At 51.2% G+C, this 22,682-nt stretch overlaps 1 long non-coding RNA gene across 2 annotated transcripts; it reads right to left on the bottom strand.

Annotated features, from left to right (window-relative positions):
- Positions 1-11,204: 11,204 nt before the first annotated feature.
- LOC309842162 lies at positions 11,205-21,348 on the bottom strand. 2 transcript variants are annotated; one of them, XR_014299534.1, is made up of 4 exons: positions 21,071-21,348; positions 17,982-20,045; positions 17,247-17,373; positions 11,205-12,150 (listed from the first exon to the last, which is right to left on the bottom strand). It is a non-coding gene; the product is annotated as an uncharacterized lncRNA (long non-coding RNA). The 2 variants fall into 2 exon arrangements; XR_014299535.1 differs by having other exon boundaries at positions 11,244-12,119.
- Positions 21,349-22,682: the final 1,334 nt, after the last annotated feature.

Raw genomic sequence — 22,682 nt, 5'->3', positions numbered from 1 at the left:
GCCTCTGGAGACACTGGGCAAAGGGGGTGCAGGGCCCCTAATCCTCTGGGAATGTGGTCCTGTGGAGATATCTCACTGGAGAGGGGAGCATTGAGATCAGCTCCCCCCTCCCCACCCGCCAGTCCTAACCGACTACAAAGACCAGAGGAGGGGGCTCTGTCCATGCAGATAATCAGGCAACAGATGTTTGCGGAGGGCCAGCCTGGGCCTGGCTCTGTGTCTGGGCTGGAGATGTGGGAGCCCTGGAGCCCACCATCCGTCTGGGGTCATGTCAGCCTCTAACCTGCATACAACCTCTGTCCTCTCACCCTGCTTTGTGTCCCCTTAGCGCATGCTACCCCGTGACTCTCGATACAGCTGAGTCTGTTAATGTCTGTCACCCCACTAAACGTCAGTTCCACGAGGCTGGGGCTTTTTCTGTCCCTCTCAGAGCTGTGTCCTGGCATATGGTGTGTGCCCTGTTTTGTGAATGCCATTGGATGTGCTCTCATGGAGGGAACAGGAGGAATGGAGAGCCACAGGTGTCCTCCGTGGGCAGCCTTCCTTGGCGGGTAAGGATGAGCACCTGGGGACAGGGGCAGGGCACCCAGGACTCTGCAATGTCTACTGAGAGCATCCAGGGCAGGGAGCACCCTGGGCTCAGAACCAGCCACCTCCACCCTCCCAGGACCAATGTCAGCACCACCCCCACTCTCCCCAGAGACGGACGTGACCTTGCACTGCGGCCAGCCCCAAGGATCTGCACGGCCCCCCGCCAGCCTTGGCCCCAGCCCACTCCATAGGTGGAAAGTGGACCGGCTGGGGCTTCTCAGCTACATCTTGGTCATCGGCCCTCTGCTCTCTGCTCAACATGAGCCTCAGTAATTTGTGCCCTTTGTGAGGCAGGCGGCAGAGTTGCTGGGAGGCTTGGTCTGGCCAGCCCTGAGCCGAGAAGCTGCTTCTTTTTGAAACCCTGCAGAATGTTTGGATGGAAAGGAGGCTCTTCCCCGTGGGGGAGCTTTGATGAGCCTCTAGCTTTGAACCTCTTTGCTCACAACACTTGAGCATGTGTGACAGGCCAGTTGCAATCTTGGGGTTTCATGTAGGCTTGAGTGGGTGCTGAGTCCTGGAAGGCGTGGCTCCAGAGGATTAGGGAGACTGACAGGGAGTCACTTTTGTGGCTCAACATGGGGTAGGAGGGAAGGCTGGGTCCGACCAGGGTGGGTGAAGGTGGCAAGGTCATAGCTGGGATCCAGACTCAGCCATCGAGAGCTGGAGTCTGGATCACAAAGACCTGGGTTCAACTCCCAGCCCTGCTACCTGTGAACCTGAAAGCATCACCTCGGTTTCTTCATTTGAAAAATAAGAATAATCAACCTTTTATTTTTATTTAATTTTTTTTTTTTTAGAGAGAGAGAGAGAGAGAGAGAAATAGTGCAAATGTGTTGGGAGGAGGGGTAGAAGGAGAGGTAGAGAGAGAATCCCAAGCAGACTCAATCTAACCACCCTGAGATCATGATCTGAGCAGAAACCAGGAGTCAGATGCTTAATGGACTGAGTCACCCAGGAGTTCCTAGAATCAACCTTTTTAATTTTTAAATGAAGCAGGGATAAAGAGCCAGACTCCAGAGCCAGACTGCCTGGATTCCAGTCCTGGTTTTGCCACTTACTAGCCAGGTGAACTTCTCACCTCACTGAGCCTTAATTTCTATCTGTAATGAGTGGCGATGGTAGGGTTACTATGAGGATTACATGAATATATATTTCATGAGCTTAAAGGAGGGGCCTGGACATTGTGAACATGAAAGGTGATTGCTATTATTATGATTATAATTTCTAACTGTTCATGTGCATTCTCTGCTCAGAGCCCTTACTGGGTTCACATTTTGTTTAGTGTAAAACTCAGAGTCCTGGATGGCCTGGTGGATGGCCACTCCTCTGAGCTCATGTCTCCTACCCTCCCTCCTCTCTAGTCACTTGGTATAGCCCTACCTCAGGGCCTTTGCACATACTCTTTCCTCTGCCTGGAATGTTCTCTGGCTGAGGCTCATTCCCTGGCTTTCTTCAGGTTTCTATCAAATCCCCATTCCTGGCCACAGGCCCCTCCCTTATGGCTTATCCCTTAGCCTGCTTTGTTTCTCTTCATAGTGTTAATCTGACATTAAGCTATCTGTCTGTTTATTGTTGATCTCTCACTGAAATTGGATCTCCACAGGGCCAGGCAAATAAAGAGTTTTGATTGGCCAGACCACAGTCACACAGTCAAGCCCAGGGCCAGGATAGAGGCCATCCCAGTCACGAAGAAGGAGAATGGAAGGGGTAGATCCTGCCTCCCTCCTCCTTAAAAATAAAAACAAACAAAAAACAAACAAAAACCAAAAAACCCAAACCAGGGGTCCATATGGCAGAAGGGGACAGATGGGAGTGAAGTGAGCTGTTGACCACGGAGGAGGTCAAGATCGGGGGCCATTTAGGGAGCGTCTCCTGGGAGTGGGTATGTCAGGTCCACCATCCACTTAACCTTCCTGATCATCTTCAGGGAAAGGGGGTGGAACTGCTGGTTTTCAGAGGGGAAGGCGGAGGCCCAGTGAGGTGACCCATGAGCAAGCATCACAGAAGGTGGCTGAGCAGTGGGGGCTGGGGGGTGGTGCGAGGCTCCAAGGCTCCGGGGACTTGGATGAACCTGTCCTGAGGTCTTGCGGGTGCAGCTCTAACCCTGGAGGGCAGGGGGTAGGGGGTAGGCGTTGTCCTGAGCTGCTGCTTTTCCAGCAAGCCCCTGGATGATATCACTGTGGCTGGTCCACGGAGGGCTCGCTGAGGACCCAGGGTGGTCAGAGCTCATCTCGCTCATGTGTTCACATTACAAGTATTTACTGAGGGCCTGTGGCGTGCTGATCACTAGGACAGAGCCATGAGCAAGATGGGCTCGGTCCTGCCCTGTGGAGCTCACATGCTGGCTGGAAACACAGACAAGGATGAGCCCAGGGACATGGGCTCGATTTTGCAGTTCGGTGTGGGGGGCGGTCTGAGGCCTATAGAGGGAAAAGGAGGTGTTTTTTTGCACTTTGAGATGAGTAAGCTGGGATTCAGAGAGGTGAGCTACTTGCCTTAGTGACAAAGATGATGTCTGAGCAGGAGGCACAGCCAGCAGCATGACCCCCGTGGCACAGGTACCCCACCATCCCCCCTGCTCGCATCCTGGAAGAAGCCTGCAGGGGGCCCAGACTCTTGTCTACTCCTGCAGGGTCAGGGGGGTTGGGGGAGTTTTGGTGGGCTCTCCTTTGTGGCTGACCATGACGGTGATCATGAGCCCTCAAAGCTGCACCAGCAGACACCTGGGAGCAGAGCAGCAGTGAGTGCATTGGTCAGGGGCAGGGACCTGAATCAGTCACTCAGACCTGTGAAGACTGGGCAAATTTGTTACCTTTGCAGGGGTTCCTTCAGCTGTAACATTTGGATAGTGCTGGTCCTTTCCTTAGAAGTTGACCTTGAGAATTAAAACAATCGTGGTGCACAGTAAGCCCCTGAGCAATGGGAGCAATGGTCTGGTTGGTGGTCTTATTGTTATTATGATGATCATGGATCAGAGAGTCTGAGGTTCATTCCCGCTCCTGGTGTCCATCAGCTCTGAGCCCCTACATCTGTACAGCCTGATCTTGTTCTGCTTCACTCTTTCTGCTCTAGGTACTACCTAAAGATGATTTCTTTCTTGGAAGCTGCCCAGGGGAGGTAGGATGGGCTGTGTCTGTCTGTCTGGAGTTTGAATTATACTTTCCCAAAGAAACATTGTTATTCATGGCTGTTAGTGCTAGAAGCCGTTATGGCTTTTATCTTACTAATTATAGTCTATAGTAGAGTTTTACAGAACTATATAAACCGAATTTCAAAAAACTTATGGAACATATTTCTAAGTTGTTAGAAAAATGAATATCCACCCTGTACCTATTGTGTGTTAGGCATTGTGCTAAGTACACTGCATATGTTATTGTACTTATATTTTGCAGCATCCCAATGATACTGATGGCGTTAATCTTGGTTTAGGAAAGAAGTGATTGATGCTTAGAGAGGCTAAGACATTTGCCCAAATTTTCTAACTATTGAATGATGGAGTCAGAGTCAAAGCCTAGATCTTTCTGATACACTGGACCTGCAAATAAAATCATTACCTTTTGATATAGGTCCACTGACAATACAGCTTTACAAAGAAAAGGAAGTAGAGATTTATCGGTTTCTGAGAATGTTGACATGTGTCATCCGCTGATGGCAGCTACTAGAATTGCAGGCCAAGTGCTTTCTAAAAACACCACCCTCTTCTGAGAGATTGCAGCCTCGCCTAACAAATCAGTGTCTACCAGAAGGTTCTGGCTCAAAGGGGAGCCCCGGGGTCAAACCAGTCTATCCAGACCATTCCTTGGGCTGCAACAATTGGCTCAGGGATAGGCATGTGGCCCAGCCAGAGCCATTGTTTTACCATGAGCTTTTTACTGGGGCTTCTGAGAAATAAGCTCTGGCTCTTCTCACTGAATTTGAACTAGATTCTTCCCATTGAGCTCGAACCCAGAAGTTCATGGGCTAGAGTGGTTGCTACCATTTCAGGTGAAGCCTGACAATGAAGACAACACATGGAGGAGAAATAGAATTGTGGTCTTGATGTCATTACTGGGGACCCTAGTAAGTTGTTCCTGAGTCGGTTCTAACACTGCAAACTCCCAGTACCCTAGTCACTGGGTTGGTCCTCTTTTTGCTTGAGCCAGAAATGAGTTCTAATGAGTTAACGAGCTCACAAAAAGAAATTCAAGTAGGAATAGGGTTAGGATGCCTTGATCTCAAGGTAGAAAACCACCAGGCATCTTGTGACCTGCAAGTCGTCTGGCAGAGACCCTCTCTGACTCTCTGTGCCTTCTCTGCCTTTCTCTCCCACTGGCTCTGCAGGATGACTCATCTCTATTTCCCTTTACCTAGGTTTTAAATTTCCTAGTAGACTGGCTTCTCTGTTCACTGGTGACTCAAGATAATAATGGCCTCTACCGGGGGCTGCCGTGATTGGTTCTCTGTGGATGTGTAACTTTGCCTCCAAGTTCCAAACTGAAATTCCCAGAAGAGACAATTTAATTCTTCCAGCCTGGATGAAGTGTCCACTCCAGACCTGCTAAACTGTGGGGCTTGAAGAAGATCCTCAGCAGGCCTTGGGCTGATGCAGGAGAATAATAATTGGCATTTCTGCATTGACGAGAATTGTAGTTCTGCTTTGCAGATACGGAAACGCAGACTCAAAGAGGAAATGATGTGCTAAGATCTTGCAGCTGGCGAGTTATGGATGCAGAATCCATACCTTGTTCTGCTGGACCTTGAACTCCGTGGTCTTTCCACAATTGCCTGCCCCAGAGTTCTTCTCTGTGTTGCCCTCAACTGCTCTTCCAGCCGGCTCACTATGCCAGGAGATCAGAGCAGGAAGTAGGAAAGCTGACTTCCCTGAGAAGGGAGGTTACCACGCGTGCGGGCGATGGGGTGGGTGGGGGGGATGTCCATATTCACCCTACGCAGCATCTCCGACATTTACAGTTTCCTGCTACATCGGGCAGGCCCTGGTTTCCCTTCCAGAGAAAGGCCTGGGCAGTCAGTGCTGAATTATTTAACACAAATAAGAATTGAATTAAAATTTCATAGCAGTCGTTGTGTTTTACCCAAACAGCTCGCATGTGTGCCCGAGTCCAGCAGTCCCACCGCTGAGCTCTTCATGCGAAGCCTTCCAACCTCCACAAGTCAATTCTGATCACAAACCCTCCCTGATGGCTGCGAGTCTGGGGTGGGACAGCCTCCCGCAAACACAGTGCACTGTGACCATCAGGGACATGAGACCTCTCAGGAGCAGGGCTGGGCCTTCGCCCCTGTCTACACAGTCCCCACCTCCAGTGTCAGCGATGATCTCAGACCTTCACACAACAGGACCGATGTGCTGACTCCTACAGGTGGTCGGTGTGGCCAGGACTCAAGAGATTTCAAGGCATAGTGGAGGCAAGTAGGGGCTTGGGCCTGCTCTAGAGAGAATCCAGACTCTCCAGGGATATGGTGGTGGGTAGCAATTATATCTCAATAAAACTGAAAGACGAAGCAAAACAAAACACAAAACCTCAAAAAGAAGAAACATCTACAGGGAAGGGGGAAGGGTGGGCATCTGGGCAGGAAAGAGATCTAATCTTGGAAGAAGAACAGTTGGATTCAGAGTCGGGAGATGGGGCTTTGGACCAGACTCTGGGTAAGTCTGGTGACTTCTAGGTCGCTCCGGGCCTGGGTCCCCGACTTCACATCTGCAGGAGGAGAGGTTTTATCGAGATACCTTCCTTCATGTCCCTGTCATCTCGGCATGATCCATGTTCTCCTGGCCCCCACAATGGCCAGGGCTTTCCCAGCTAGAATCAGTGTCCTGCCATAGGAAGGATGTGCTCTTGTGTTGGGAGATTCTGGGGAATATCTATCAGGGCTCTGGCCTTCTCTGAGTGGTGCTCCCCATCAAGGCCACCTGTGCATGAGCTTCCACCCCTTCCACATGTCAAGGTCATTGCTGCAGCAGCACTGCCCTTCCTGAGTCATCCATGTTCCTCCCTCTATGGGTTCATCCTCATCAGGGCAAAACATGGCATCATGTCTCCCATAACGGACTCCACCTATAGCCTCATTGCATGACTTCTCTTATTGTTACTTTGTTTGGTGGAGTTTTCTGCACTTGTTCCCCTCTGCTCTTCCTCCCCTAGGGTGTCTTGCCTACTGTACTGTACCCGAGGAGCCCCGCCACCCCTGGACCTGCTTTAGATGCTGAGACCCCAGGCCTTGAGCCTGATGCCATCCTTGATGGGCTTTTTCAGGGGGGTCTAGGGTCAGGGTAAGGGTGTTCTGCCTGTGTCTGCTGGCCGACGAGTCACCAAATCTCAGCCCAGATCCAGAGTGAGGAACGTAGGACGCACCTCTCAGGGGGAGGAGTGTCAGCAAATTTGCAGACCTGTTTTGAAACTGCTACATGCCATGTAGATCATTCTCATGCAAAGTTCTACAGAGGCCGGAGTGTCTTCCTGCTTAACCATTGCATCAAGATTAGAAACTTTCTGAGTGTCCCGGATGAGATAAGAGAGCTGTGGGTACGTGTGAACCCTCAGCCTCATTTCTGTCCTGCAGTCCAACCCCCTGCTTTGGGAACAGTTGTTCTCCCCAATGAGGGGAGTGGCTCTGGGCTTTGGACCATCAGATAGATGACAACTCCTAGGGGACATCGGGGTATTAGTTGCATATTGTGGACACTGCTCTTCCTAGGGAACAGAGGGAGAAAGAAATCCTGTGGGTCAGGTTCTGTGTCTTGGTTTCCCACATTTTCTGCCTCATAATATAAAAATATCAAGCTTTTTTCTGATCCTGAGAGCTTGAAATATTTCTGATCTGAGCCATTTTTAAGTAAAACCCCAAGTTTAATGGTGGGTGTCCTAGATGGGCAGGACTAGGAGGATGATCTGTATAATGGATCCACTAGATACTTTATGTAATATTTAATTATTTAATAATATTTATACATTAATATTATACATTTAACATTAACATATATATACATGTGCATACATATATAAAATCACAGTGTCACAAGTGAGGGGTATTTACGGTATAGAAGAATCCCACGCTTCCGCCCTTTACAAAAGGATTTGCCAAAGGCTTTCTTGAAGTGCTATGCTCTCCAGGGAGCAACAGAGAAGGACTTTGATTTTCAAACATTTACCTTTCATGCTCCAGTGCAACTTAAAAGCATGTTAAATTTATGTTTAACATTCTTTTCGATGCAACCAGTGTTTCCTCAAGCTCCTGTTAGTACTGGACACCGTGTGCAGCACAGTACGGGGACAGGTGAGTAAGACCCATTTAGAAAGGGCAATGGACAATAAATGTTCTCACAGAGGTGACTCTTAAACAACAATGTGCTCGGGAAGCTGGCATTAGGGCAACTCTGGAAAATCTTGAGCATTGTCTGCAAACATCACCAGCAGTTGAGCCCGGAGATGAGCCCGCAGTGTCCCTGGCTGGCGGGGAGACCAGAAGGTTTGCAACAGAGAGCGGGGAGAGAAATCATGCTTCCTCTGCTCTCTTCCCTCACTGCCACGCATACTTCACAAAAGTGGCATTTTTTGATAAACAGGGCAAGATGTCGACATGATGGCTTTTGAAGCTATCACAAAAGCCATTAGTGAAAACCAGGGACAAGTCCCAATTCACCCCGAAAAGGCAGGTGAGGAGTGATGGCACCTTTAGGGTTTTGTCCCCAGTGAGCAGGCACTTTCTGGATAATGAATCCCATGTCCAGGGTCATCCACCCAATTTTGAACCTGTTTATGCCTCTGATGTGGGGCGTGTGTGTGTGTGTATGTATGAATCCCTGAGAGAGGTAGGGTTATTTCTCCTTTTGTTCTTCTCCTTTTTTTATTTTTCATTTTGGAGAGCAGATTCTTTCACTTAGTGATATGCATTTAAAGTTCCTCTATGTCTTTAAAGCCATTTCTTCTTAGTGCTGAATACTATTCCATTGTCCGGACATACCACAGTATATTTACCCATTTATCTACTGAAGGACATCTTGTTTCTGAGTTTTGGAAATTATGAATAAAATTGCTACAAACATCCATGTGCAAGTGTTGGGTTCTTTTATTTCTGTTTCTTGCCTAATTGCTCTGGCTAGCACTTCCAGTACTACATTGAATATAAATGGCAAGAGTGGGTATCCTTGCCTTTTTCCTGATCTTAGCAGAAAAGACTTCAATCTTTTACCTGTGAGTATGATGTTTCCTGTGGGCTTTTAATACATGGTTTTATTATGTTAAGGTTTTTTTAAATTCCTAGTTTGTTAAGTGTTTTTATCATGAAGAACTTGTGGCAAGACCAGATTGTTGCCTTCGATGCTTCTTGTGCTTAGTAAACATAAGTAAATTAATGAAAAAATTTAAAAAATTAAATAAAGTCTTGTAGCAACATTTTGTGTGGGGTTGGTTTTCCAGAACAAAGTGTGTTCAGCCTGTAGCCTTAGGTTTTTCTCTTTGCACCACTCTTCAGAGATGGTCTTTTTTGCACGCTCTGTTTGTTTTTCAGACCATCTGTTTGGTTCTAGGCGGGAAAGCAGTGTTTCATTTTATAGATGAATCAGAGAGGTTATCCTCTCTGTTCAAAGTCACACAGTCAACACCTGCCAAGAACCCTGCTCTCTAACAGCGACAACCATCACCAGCAACAATAATGGAGCAGTCTGGCAATGACAGGCATCAGGGGCTCAGTGTGTACTGGCTGTGGGATGTGACCATGTGTGGGCTGTCCTGAGTCCCATCTGCTGTAAACTGACGAGGTGTGGACTCCCACCTTCAATTTATGTTTTCATGGTGCTTTATTTTGCCAGTCTAAACACAACAATATATGTTTGTTTAAAAAGATTTCAAGCAATAAAGTAAAAGTCGCCTTCATCCCGTGCCCTTAGTCCCATTTAACAATTGAGGAAATTGAGGCACTTCCTACATAATGCAGGCTTTTCCTTCATGAACGCAAAACTGGGCTCTCATGTGCCTGGTTTAACAGCAGTCGTTCAGTGATTCATGGGGAAACTGAGGCCCCAGGGAGGTTTCAGGCAGTTGGAAACAATTGGTTCCCTTGAATGGAGTGTTTTTTTACTCTGGGTCATTGATGGTAAATCAGTATTCAATTATGCCCCCCAGTATGGTGCCTGCCTCCCTGATCAGGGAGAAGAGAGAAAAACAGTCTTGATAAAATCTAAATAGGGGTGTTCTGAGAACCCTGGATGGAGACAGGTGCAGGCGACTCATGAGGAATCCATTAATTTGAGGCTGATGAATTACCTGGGCAGGTGCCTCTGCCACTGGCATCCTGACTCAGGGCAGAGAAATTATTCTCTGGCGCTGGTTATCTGGAGCAAGCTGGTCCATTTTTCTCTTTTATTACCATTACATTTCAGGGAACTGTCTGCTGAAGTCCCCCATCCCACCCCCCTTTTCTAAATGTTGGATTTATTTGATGACTCCACTAGGCTGGGGCTGAGGGCAGAGCGGGCCCTGCAGGGAGGAGAACTCAGTCCCTGAGCCGCCGGCCCCAGTGTTCGCCCCATGGCTGTGACGGGTGGTGGCGGGAGATCCTGCCGTTCATAACTGTCATCCCATTGGTGGTACAATAAATTCTCCTTCCTTCCCCTGCTCTGTGGATGGCAGAGTCCAAATCTGAGGCAGTTGTGAATGGCTGAGCGTGGGAAATCTTTGGGGTGTGTGGGAGGGGCATCTCCAAAGGAGACCCAAATTCCTTTGGGGTGAATATTTCACGTCAGTCCCGGGAGACTCCTGACCGGAGGAGGACACGCCCAGGCTCCGAGTCCTTCTTAACGCTAATGATAACTAACATGATTGGTGCTCCCTTTGTCCCAGGCTGGGTGTCACGTGCTTCATCCAAGTTACTTCCCTCCCACTCCTCATGAGAGTTGCATTTTACAGATGAAGTACCAAGGCACAGTGCAGGTGGAGGTCCTTGCCCAAGGGCACAGAGACAGGACGCGGCTGGAGCTCCAGCTCAGGCAGAGGACTCCCCGCACCTTTGCAAGAGAGGGAAGGACCAATGCATGAAGGGAAGTTCTTGAGCATCGGCCCACCCAGCCCATTGTCTGTGTCCACAGTGTGGGAGGCATTCATTCATGGGTTCGTTCATTCATTCATCATGTGTTCATTCATTCATGCATTCATTCATTTATTCGCTTGCAAACCTATACTGAGCCCCATTTTAAGTCTGGCTCTGGGTGAGGCGCTGGTGAGACCGTGTTAAAGGAAACAATGATTCTGTCTTCATGGAGCTCAGAGTCAAGCAGGAAAGACAGAACACTGGAGAAGTCAGGACAGTAGCATTAAGGGCACGGGAGGACTGCATGGAGGCTGCCCTGAGGGCGTGGGTGGCTCCTCCCACCGGGAGGAGGTGGAGCCAAGAGGATGCCGCTGAAACCGTAATGTCGGTGACCACGTGCCCTCGGGCCTGTTCCAGTGGTCAGAACCCCGTCTCCACTCTAAGAATGAGCCTAGGCTAATCCGCTGAGGATGAGGAACGGTGGTGGCCCCCTGTCCTCTCTTGAAGCCGGCCAGACCCTGGCCAACCCGCAGAAGGAGACGATGGCCCTGTTGAGCCTAGCCGGAATCGTTGACCCTTGGCAAGGTGAATTAAATCAAAGATTGCTGTTTTAATGATGATATTTTGGGGTAATTTATGTTGCACAAGAGGACACTGGTACCCGGGACCCTGGCATAGCTTTTCCTGGGAGAGCTCAGCCACTGTGCAATGCTGCTCAGTGCTATGATCAACATGTTATGATCCGGTTAATAAAGCTCAGTGCATCAATAATTAAGACAGAAGTGTATTCTTTCTTAGTAAATTGCTGGTGGAACCTATCAGGGGCTCCTGTGATGGCTCCACTCTGCCAGAGACCAAACACTTTCAATTTTGCTGCTTTGCCCTTCAAAACTGTTAATCCCATCTATTGATCAGATATGCTTCACCTCCACGTCCACATTTCAGCAAGAAGAGGAGCAGAAGGACAGGTGATAGAGGGCCCTTCCCTTCAAGGGTACAACCTGGAAGTTTCATGTGCACACAGGGCTGGTGTGAACGCCCTGGACTTCTTCTCATAGGCAATTGGCAGAACATGGTCACATGACCTTACCTTGCTGTAGGGAAAGCTGGGAAATGTAGTCTTTTATTATTTGAAGCCCAGTAACCCCTGACATTTCATGTTCTGTTATCAAAGAAGATGAACATATATTGAGAGGTATTAGGCAGGCTCTGCTATAGTGTTTCTGGGAATCGAGGCAGGGGATGGTAGCAGAAGGAGGAAGAAGATGGATCCCTTCATCTTACTTTTTTTGTCTCCTTCTCCCGGGCCTCCTTTCTGCTCCTGTGAACTTCTCAGCCTTGACTTTGATGTGATTCTTTTCTTGCTTTAAGTGGGCTCTCTGCTTATAAACATTAGCTCTGGGATGCAAGAAGCTAGTGAGACCAGCCCACAAGCTTTGATCCTGAGGGTGCCGTATCCATGCTGATGGAGTTTTCATCATCTCTGATAACGCGTCCTGAAACTCCTGGAACCAGTAGAATCAGGAAATTCAGGGACTAGTGGAATCACGAAAAGCATTTAGATATGGACCATGTTGACATCCACCACAATAATAAAAGTTCGTGTTTACTGGGTGCTTGCCACCCACCAGGCACTTCTCAGAGCCAGGCACATCATCTCATTAAGTCTCTTAACAACTTGGGAGGTAGAGGCTGCACATGAGGAAAGGGAGGTTCACAGAGGCAAAGGGGTTTCCCACGGTCTGCAGCATTTGAGCAACTGATCCATCACCAGCCGTCAGTGCTGCCGTCCTCTTCTCTGCCCTCCCGGGATCCACAGATCTGGTTATAGCCTCTGTTCTATTGCTCCTGAGGTCCTAGGCTGATTCGAGGTCAGCCAGCCAGCCTGTACCAGCCCAGGACACAGCACACATCCTCCTCCATGTCTGGCTCACTCAGGGACCCAAAGAAAAGAGCACATGGATTTGAGCGAACAGAGGTGGTGTTCTCTAGCAGCCTCATGGGATCATGAGGGATCCAATGAATCCCTTTTGCCCTCCTGGGACATAACTGCGCAGGAAACCAGACTTGCTCTCCATCAAAGCCCTGCCGCCCCAACACCATCCGTGAATGCTGGGATGAACTGACAGAGTCGATGCCTGACACAGACTCATCGTTTTTGACAAAATGGTGACCTCCAGGGGGACCCCGGGTCTCAGCCCCTCCAGTTGTTACACTGCTATAGGTCACGGCTCCTGAGCTCTCATTTGTTCTTATAGAGCCAGACTGCTTCCTGATGGGAAGTGGCTGTCGCAGTGGCTCTGGAGCTTGGGAACCCGCACAACAGGCATGCAGGGGTGAAGGAGGCAGAGCTACTGCCCTCGAGGAGCACACAGGCTGGAGTGCAGAGGCCCACTCACAAGGAGCTCCAGGGTGGGGCAAAACCAGGTGCAGGCTTGGGAACCAGGTGGTGGGAGTGGGAGACCTGCATCCTCACACTCCTGCAGGGTGACTAGGTACATCCCTTGCCCTCCCCAGCCTCAGTTTCCTTATCTGCAGAATGGGGATAGTGTGGGTTTGCTGGGAGGAATAGATGAGCAGCCCATGGGTAGAAATACAGGGTGACTCCTGCAGAACCATGAGTCTGCTACACCACACCCTCCCCAACTGTGCCCCTAAGCCACCCCACAGCCTTGCCCTCCTATGTAGGGATCATCAGCTCCTGTGAGGCGGGAAGGGGCTACTCTGGGCCCTGGTCACCACCTAGTGGGAGGCTGCTTGCTGGAGTCAAGGTCAGAGGTGAGCTCTGAGGCCTGAGGGCTCCCAAGGTGGATGGGGCACAGTGTACCTGTAGCTAATGCCTATGGAAGTGAAGCAGCCAGCCACCTCCAGCTGCCTGCCATGTCCCTAAATCCCTGTGCCCCTTCTCTGCACCACCCATAGCCACTCTGTGGCCCTTTGCCTTCTGCCCCGGGGATGGGGAGGTTGGGGAGCCTGGGCCTGAGTGTGGCTGCTGGAGGCGGGTGAGGAGGGGAGCTTGAAGTCCTTGAGTGGTGTGCCCAGGGTCACCTGACAGGTGACTTGGCAGGTCACCAGGCTCCCCACCATCACCATGAGACCCTCTTCCCGGCGCGGTGTCCCGAGCACGATGACCGCCACATCAGCCCCTTCGCTGCTGCCATCTTGCCACCCGGGAGCCCGGACCCCCACCTCCACGTCTCAGTGTCCAGGGCTGCTGTATTAGGGGACTTCCTTCTGGGAGCGACGCAAGCCACGTCTTTGCAGATGCACAGGCTCTGTTCCCTCCCGCATCACCTGTCCTAATGCATTCCCCTCTCTGTGGATTCTTTCTGCTTGTTTTTGAATCAAATTTTGAAACTTGCCTCATGGAAGACCAGCTAGAAAGGCCATATTTTGAGCCCATATGCTTCCCCGGCACCCTCCTGCCCCTCCCCACAGGGGACCAGTGCCCCCACCACAACCGCTCCCACTAAGTGAAGGGCCAGGCCCCATGCTGACCACTGTCCAGCAGGTGCCATGACAGAGCCCCGTGGCAGCCTTGTGAGCTGGGCCTCAGGACCCCCACTTACAGATGCACAGCCCGAGGCTGGAGGAGGGGGATGGGACCTGCCCAGTCCACCCAGCTGCCAAGGGGCAGGGCCGGGATTTGAACCCCTATCTGCCTGTACTACTGAACACCCTCCCCGCTCCTCCGGGTCCTCACAGTGATGTGACGAGGTGAACGATGGTGGTGAGTGCGGCGGTGGGGTCGCCCGGCATGTGGGGTGACTATGCAGATGAAAGGCAGTGGAGAGAGAGAGAGGCAGCAGAGATTGTGGGGGGACGGTAGGCTGGACGATGACATTTCCTGGCCCTCCTTGAATCCAGGTGGGGCGTCGGGAGAAGTGATGTGAGTGTCGCCTCCCGGCCGAGGGGATTAAGAAGCAGGTGTGCCTTCTCCCTGTCCCCTCTGCAGCTGGAAGATGCCCTCTGACCTGAGCCATGGGGTAGGGGGTGTCTTGGGGGTGGAAGGAGTCTGGGGTCCCCTCACTGCAGGGACATTGCATGCTGCGCAGTGTCAGGGCTGAGCCCCGGGGCAGTGTGTGAGTGCTCCGGGAGGGTCTCACCCAGCCAGGGGTCCACAAAGTTGTGCCAGAGGGGTTGATGCCTGTGCTGAGTGTTGAGGGAGACACTCGGAGGTGAGCAGGAAGAAGAGGAGGCGCATCAGGCCAAGGGCCTGATTTACTCTGGAACCTCAGGAGGTCAACAGAGCCAGCGATTCCTGTCACAGGATGGAGGCCAGAGCTGGGTCTGGGGAGGGAGTGGAAACTGAACAGTCGTGGTCCCTGGTACCGATGGGGGTGCTTGTGACTTATCCCCAGCACACTGGTGTCTGGTTAAGGGTCCTAACCATACAGTCAGATCTGAATTAGGAGGAGTCCTCTAGCCCTGGAGAGGGAAAGGCTGGAGGCAGGAAACCAGGCGGGGGGGAAGCCCACCTGAGCAGGAGATGGTGGGAGACACCTGCAGGGCAGTGGGGAGGGCGGTTTTTAGGGGAATTCAGGCCTCACAGTTCATTTTGGCCTCACAGGCCTTCATGATTGATTTCAGTAGTGGGAGAAGTGAAAGTGACCCTAGGTTTCGGGCCTGGGGGCCCAGGTGGGTGGTGTGTGGTACAGCCGTCACTGAAATGGGGACAAAAGGAGGAGCAGGTTCAGAAGGGAAGGGGAGGAGCCCTGGCGGGCTCACCGTGTCTTTTGTGGGTACAGCTGGACTGTGAGCCCCATGAGACTGGCCTTGGTCTGTCCTGTTCATGTGTTCCTCAGGGAGCAGCACCACGTGGGGCCCACTCAGTGTTTGCTGGCGTGGGTGTGGGAGGGAGGGAGGAAGGAGGGAGGAAAAGGGGTGGGAGGGAGAGAAGTAGGCTCACAGAACAGCACCCGTCTTTAACCGGGCAAACCAGGCAGCTCACTGAGGTCAGAGGCTTGGCAGGGGCCAGGGGCGGGGCAGGGCAGCACAGGTTCCTGGCCCAGGTCAGCAGTGGGGAGGAGCCTCCGTGGAAGGCGGGAATCCAGCCCTGGGTGGTGACGACAGAGGTGGGAGATGGGAGCTGCTAGAGGTTTTGGATCTGAGGAGACGGGATAAGACAACCAAGCCCGTCAGTGAGGCTGAGTCCATCCGAGATGAAGGAAAGGGACATCGTGGCAAGTGGCCCCAGGGATGCGAGATTCCAGAAGCTGCTGGTGCACAGTAATGAGAAGGAATGACAGCCTGCTCTCCCGGGAACCCACCAGGGGAAGAAATGCCACTGCCATTGGTGCCACCAGGCACCGTCCCCTCTCCCTCCCTCCCTCTGGGCAGCAGAAGATGGATGACTTACAGGGCTAGTTTCCATCTGCCCAAAGTGAGGGGGATGAGCTGGAAAATGGAGCAAATGCTGCTTCCGGAGCCCTGCCCTCCATCATCTGGGAACCCCCGCCCTGCACTGCACCTGCACCACCACTGTTCCCCATCGCAGGGCCAGGGGCTCAGGGACCCAGGGAATTGTACTGAGCATCCCACTTGGGTCACCCCCCCCCCCCGGTCCCCATCAACTGTCCTGCAGAGTCAGGTGCTCCCAGGCTCCTGCCCAGACCCTGCCCAGTCCTTCCCCTCCCCCTTGATCTGTCCCCTCACTGCCACAGAGCCATTCTAAAGTCCAGCTCTGACTTTAGGCAACCCCGTGACATCTGACGGCTTCTCATTTCCTACCCGGGGAAGCCACTCAGCGTCCTGGGCCCTGATGAGGAACTGGAGCCCAAATCCGACATCTGCCACCTACTACTAGCCGTGTGATCCCAGGCATGTTACTTAACATCCCTGAACGTTATTTCCCTCATCTACAAACAGGAAATAATAATATCCACCCAAAGGGTTGTCGTGAGGATAAATGAGATCAGGCACAGAGAACACTTGGAACAGTGTCTGATGCTTGCAAGCTCGAGGTATGTGCTGACTCAGGAATATTTTTTTTTGTCTGTTTGGTACTTTTTTTTTGCTTTGGAGTCAGACTCTGTTCCCTTCCCTGCCTGTCCATTTTCAGATACCAGAGCCAGAGCATTTCCTTTTAAGCTCAGCTGCAATGAGCGGGGTTCAGCCAAAAGCCCTGACCCACACAGGCTGGCAGTGTCTCCATGGCTGAGCTGGTCCCTTCCTGCTCGCAGACCTGAACTTTCCGCTGCAGCCCCACTGACCAGGACCTCAAACACGCGCTGTTCCTAACCTTATGCCTTTTTTTCCTCGAAAGGAGGGAGCGACCCCCTTCTGTGTTCTCCTTCTGCCCAAATGCTGCCCCTCCTTCACGGCCCCGCTAAGCTCACAGACCTTGACCCTTAGGTCAGGGTTTCTCAGACTCAGCCCTATTAACATTCAGGCTAGATTATTCTTTTTGGGGGGGTGGGCTGTCCTATGCATTAGAGGATATTTGCAGCATTCCTGACCTCTATTTCCTACATGCGAAGGGCATCCTTGAGTCACAACAATGGAAAATATTTCTAGAATTTGCCAAAAGTCCCCTGGAGTGGGGGCAGAAATCCCCCCTGGTTGAGATTCACTCGTATAGGGGGAAAAGAGACTTTGGGGCAGAGATAGGAATCTTTGTCCCCGTTCCTTACTTGCTGGGTGGCCACAGACTTATTTCTGAACTTCTCAGAGACTTGATTTCTTCATCAGCCTGGTGCATATGGAGGCATCGCCTCCCAGCGCTCGGAAACGCACAGAACTGATCATTCCTGAGAAAGCCTGGGGCAGAGGAGACACTCAGTAAATATCAGAGGCTGTGATGGGCTCACAAACTCGGGTGCTGTCGTGGGGCTTCACCTCCAGAAGGGCAGGCACCGACCCTAGGAAACCTCACCCCGCAGCCTCGCTCCGGGAAAGAGAAATAAACACTCCTCGAATTCTGAAAGGTGAATGGCAGAGGCTCGGTCAGATTTCTGGAAGTAAACACTGCACAGTAGAGAAGGAAGGAAGGTAGGAGAGAAAGGAAGGGGTGGAGGTCTAATGTATCTCATCCATAGAAATCAGATTTCCTTCTTCCCCCCAAATCAGGAGATCTGACCATCTTGGGTGTGTGTGTGGGGGGCTGGGCTGCAACGCCCTCTGGACCGACCTCCCCTGGGCTCTTGGCTTAGACCCCACCACTCCCGACAGCCCCTCGGCTCTGCGGCTGATGCAGCACCGTGTCTGCCCTGCTGTGCTCCTGTCATCTGAAAATGTCACCCCCTGACTTTGGGGGGATTCCAGGTAGTCACACTGAGCTGGAGAACCAGCCCTGAGAGTCTGTCACTGTCTCAGATCCAATGTTCCCTCTTCCGAGAGGTCTTCTTTGGCCACCCAAGACCACTCACCTCTTTAGCTCTTCATCCCGCTGGTCCCGCAGGACGTGGCCACAGGGGACGGGCTGGCTGTCCCTGGGTCAGGCTTTGCCAGAGCCGAGTGGCTACTGGAGGACTGTCCCCATACTCAGGGCAGAAAAGGATTCATTCCTAGCCAAAGCCTGGCCATGCGGCACAGAGCTCCAGATGCTGCTTCCCGCCTCTCCGGAAGCTGATCTTACAGAAACTTCTGACTGGTAAGCATTGAGCCCACAGTGCTTTGCTTTTTTGGCCAGAATACTCAGAGTCCAGACATCCCCACAATCACATTCCCTTGTCCTTTAAACACAACTTGAGATGAGCCCAGCCCATAGTGGCTCTTCCATCATTGCTTCATCATCATGGTAACTGAGGAAGAGGGGTCAGGAGGCCCGGTTCTGGCTCTGTTCTGATGGTCTATGTGTCTCTCCCCTTGCCCCAGCTCTGTCCACGAGGGCAGGTCAGGCACATGCTTTTCTCCATATTCCTTCGCTTAATCCTCCCCTGACTCCTATCAAGCAGGCTCTTGGATTCACCCCATTTCCAGGGAGAGGCTGAGGCTCTGAGAGGTTCAGAGACCCCAGTCGGATGGTATGGCCAGGAGGTGGTGGGGCTGGGATTTGAATTAGGTCTGCCGGACTCCCATGGCCTTCTGATCACAATGCAGTATGGTTCCCTGTGTCACATTAGGCAAGTCCCAGACACAGACTGCAGGAAGAAAGCAGGAAAGAAAGTGGCAGAGCAGGGAGAGGAGGATAGAAAAAGAGACCTCTTGTCCCCAGATTGCAGTTGCTCCCTAAGAAACCACTCTCCTTTTTGGGCCTCAGTTTCCCTTCTGAAAAATGGGGGAAAGATTGAACCAGATGGCTCTAAGGGTTGCTCCCCTTAGACCCAGGTCTGGGTCTGCCTCTTGGAGGGGCAGCATCTGGGCTTTCCCTGATGGGGGTGGAGTTGGGACCCTTCTAGAAGAGGCCACCTTTGGAGTCTGCCCTGACATGCGTGGAATGGGACCCTGGGCACATGGGGCAGCTTGTAAGGAGGGTGGGCACAAAGGAGCCTCATGTGGTCTTGAGTGACAGGCCATGGGGTGGGCCCTCCTGCCACGTGGGAGGGGACAGTGTGCGCTTCCTTCTCACAGGCCTGCAGCTCCTATGGAGGTCGGCAGTCACGCAGTCCAGCCCCAGAGAAGCAGAGCAGAGAGACTGTCCACGGGTCCTTCCTGCAGGTGCTGTGAGAGAGGGATGTGGTGGCTGAGCGCTCTTGGGGGAGCAGCTGACCTATCCTCTCTGGGGAGGTGGGACTGGTTGAGCACTGCATGGGCAGGGAGATGCTGTCAGGGTTCCGGGGAACCTTCATGCTGTCAACTTCTCCCTCTTACAGTCCTGGATGCTCCCTGGGGCCCACGAAGCAGCCCCTGGAAGCCCTTCCCGAGCACCCTTGCTCCCCAGAGACCCTCCAGCCCGGCCCTATATGACCTGGCTCCACGGCCCCTCATCACCCGTTTCCTGCTCTGGATACCCCAGGGATAGTGGGAATTCCCGGTTCCCCGAGTAACCGGGGAGCAGAGAGCCCTCCTTGCTCCCAGTGGGCTCCTAGTACTCCCCAAGCTGAGACAGACACCTGCTCTGTCCCCAGGATCTGGGTCCAGGGAAGGGTGGGATCCCCAGCCCGGATCCTGCCCTCAGCAGCCTGGGGATACGGCTGGGCATCAGGAGTCAGCGGAGGGGGCGGGGCTGTGAGTCAGCCTGAGCTCTGGCCATACCCAGGCTGGACTGTGGGCTCCCGTGGGCTGGGGTGACACGGAACTGGGAGGACTGGCGACCGGCATCATCCATCCACGTTTCAGTTTCGTCCTGATGGTGCTTGAAGGGTGCTCACCACTATCTCTGTATCATTTCTGGAAAAAATGAAGTGAGCTCAAGGGAATCCAGTTTGTGCGGGCTCAATAAGAGAATTTCTCAGGCTGTCCCCTAAAGGTTCAGTAAAAGCGACTCAGGCTCTCCAGGAGACAGGAAGCAGGGGCTTAGGAAAAATTGAAGAGGTGGTGGTTTTAATTTTCTGGAATGTAAAGAAAATATTTATGTTAATTTCTGGAATGTAAAGAAAATATTCAAATTCTTGAAAACCAAGGATGGACAGGGCATTGAATGACTTTAAACTTTCTCTTCAAGCTGATAAGAGAATCTAAGCCAAAAGTTTAAAAAACTTGTTAAATTTCTTATTACAAGTCATGCCCCAAATTTCAAACAGCGTATAGAATTTTTTCCCCACCGAAGTCCTATAGGGAGGATCATTTCCCATTCAGACTCAAAGTGCCCTTTATGAACCATGGATCTCTATTATTTTTTAAAATTTTCACTGTCAACTCTTTATAGGTTTTTTTTTTTTTTTTTAAAGGAGAGGTGGCCTTACTTTTAAGATTTTATTTATTTGATAGAGAGAAAGCACAAGTAGGCAGAGAGGCAGGCAGAGGGAGAGGGAGCAGCAGGCTCACTGCTGAGCAGGGAGCCCAATGCAGGGCTCCATCCCAGGACCCTGGGATTATGACCTGAGCTAAAGGCAGACGCTTAACCCACTTAACACCCAGGCATCCCATAGTCTTTTTTTTTTTTTTTTTTAAGTAACTTTCACTTTAGTTTATTCTAGTTTGAGTTCCACCTACTGCATTCTGCAAGAAAACAGAACAAAAAAAATCTCCCCTTTCCCCCACAAATTACTAGTTCAACCTCCACAGGTAAACCCAGTATGGAAGAGTGGTAAGATAGAAAAATCTTATCACCAAGAAACAACCAAGACTAACACCATGATGTGATTTCTTCTCTAGAAATCCAGAATAAAAACCAAACAAGATGGGGATTAAAACTGGACACACTGAAAAAGACAGTTCAATGTGCAATCTTCTTAAGAAATGATTTTTTAAAAAGATTATAAATGACAGGAAAATTGGTCATTCTACATATTGAGCCAGAATTCTGGGTAGGAAAGCAATCCTGTGGGAAAGCGTGTATACAGATTGTATAAAAACACACCAAATAGCGATCATCTCTGGGTACAAACCTTGTGCCCTACTCGGAACTACTAACCTTCAACAACAAGTATGTGCCTTTTTTAAGGATAGGGGATAAAGTGTCCTTTGGAAGACAGACAGCGGGAACATTAGATTTCAAAGTAATGGAGCTCAGAGGCTCTTAAGAAGTTCTACAAGTTTCATTTTGAAAGCTAGGTAATGAGCAGGCGGAGTGGGGGGAGGAGGAGTGGAGCCCTAGCCTCAGGAACATCTGTGCAGGACGCAGGGGCCACTGTGAGGCGCCCTGGCCAGTGGGGCAGGGAACCCGAGGGCGGGGCAGGCATTGACATTGTGACTCTGGCGGCGGTGGTTGGTCTGTCCTGGCGCTTCAACTCAGGGGGCATTGTGACGCTCCCCGCGCTCCCGGGTAGGTAAGGTCCTGCTCCCACCGCCCTTGCCATTTTGCCTGCAGTCACCTGGAGCTCACGGTCCTTCATTCCCGGGGCCGGCACACAGAGCGCGACAGAAGGACCATGGGAAGAGGGTTGTTGATCAGGCTTCAGCTTGGGCTGCTGTTTCTGGCGCTGCTCTTGGCTCAGCAGGAGATTTTTTCACAGGCTGCCGAAACCACGCCCGCCGCCGCCGCCCCCGCTGTCACTGCCACTACCGGCAGCAAGTCTGGCGTCTGCGCCCTCCAGTCTACTGTCAGTGTGATCATGGTTTCGCTCTACCTTCTTCTGCGTCTTCACTGTTGAGAAACTCAGGCCGAAAAACGTTTTCACTTCTCCAACTCATCTTCTAAAACCCAATCCCAATGGCTCCTGTGCCTATCTAGTATGGTAAGGAAAGCAACAGGCCCTTGTGAAATCTACGAATTCCACTCCATATTTTCCTGGCGCAGACAACGTTGAGAAGGTCAAATTTGGTTTGAAGAGCATCTGAGGAATTTGACTCACAATTGACTCTGCCGACCTTTGTGTCCAAGACTGAAAAGATCGCTAACAGCTGAAATTAGTCAACAGTCTTGTGAGTGGGGCTTAAGGAATATGGACTCTTAAAACTCTACTTTGAAAATAAGAATTTCACCTCGATCTAGAAAAAAAAAATGAGTTGTGCAGTGGAGATGTTTCATTCTGATTCACCAAATCTGTAAGGCCATTAAAACAATCTGGTAATACCAAAAGCTTCTCGGATTCATTTTATGAATGTTGAGAGGAGGGGCCTCCATTAGTTACTGGGAATTAGTGCTGATTTGATGCTATAAAGTTTTACATTGTTGTTTTCACTGTTTCCTTGGGAACGAAACTCTTTCCTGTGTGGTTTTGGATTTAACATTACATCTGACCTTGTGTGGAGCAGCTGCCCCGTGTCAGAGCAATGATGGGTGGGAATCTACCCCAAATCCAAGCATAATGGGTACATCTTGCTAAGACCCTTGTAAGATTTAAAAAAAAAAATTTTTTTTTGGGGGGGGGGAGCACACAAGCTAAGGGGGGTGAGTGGGGGGAAGAAAGAGGACACTCTCAAGCAGACTCCCCACGAGCAGGGAGCCCAGTGGAGGGCTTGATCCCAGGCCCCTGGGATCCACCTGAGCTGAAGGCAGATGCTTAACCGATTGAGCCACCCAGGGATCCTGCTAAGGTCCTTATAAAGGCAAATGGTAGACCCATGCCATCATACAGTCCCAA

Source organism: Mustela nivalis (assembly GCF_964662115.1).
Source record: "Mustela nivalis genome assembly, chromosome: 10".
NCBI lineage: Eukaryota > Metazoa > Chordata > Mammalia > Carnivora > Mustelidae > Mustela > Mustela nivalis.
This window is presented reverse-complemented; position numbering and strand designations above follow the sequence as displayed.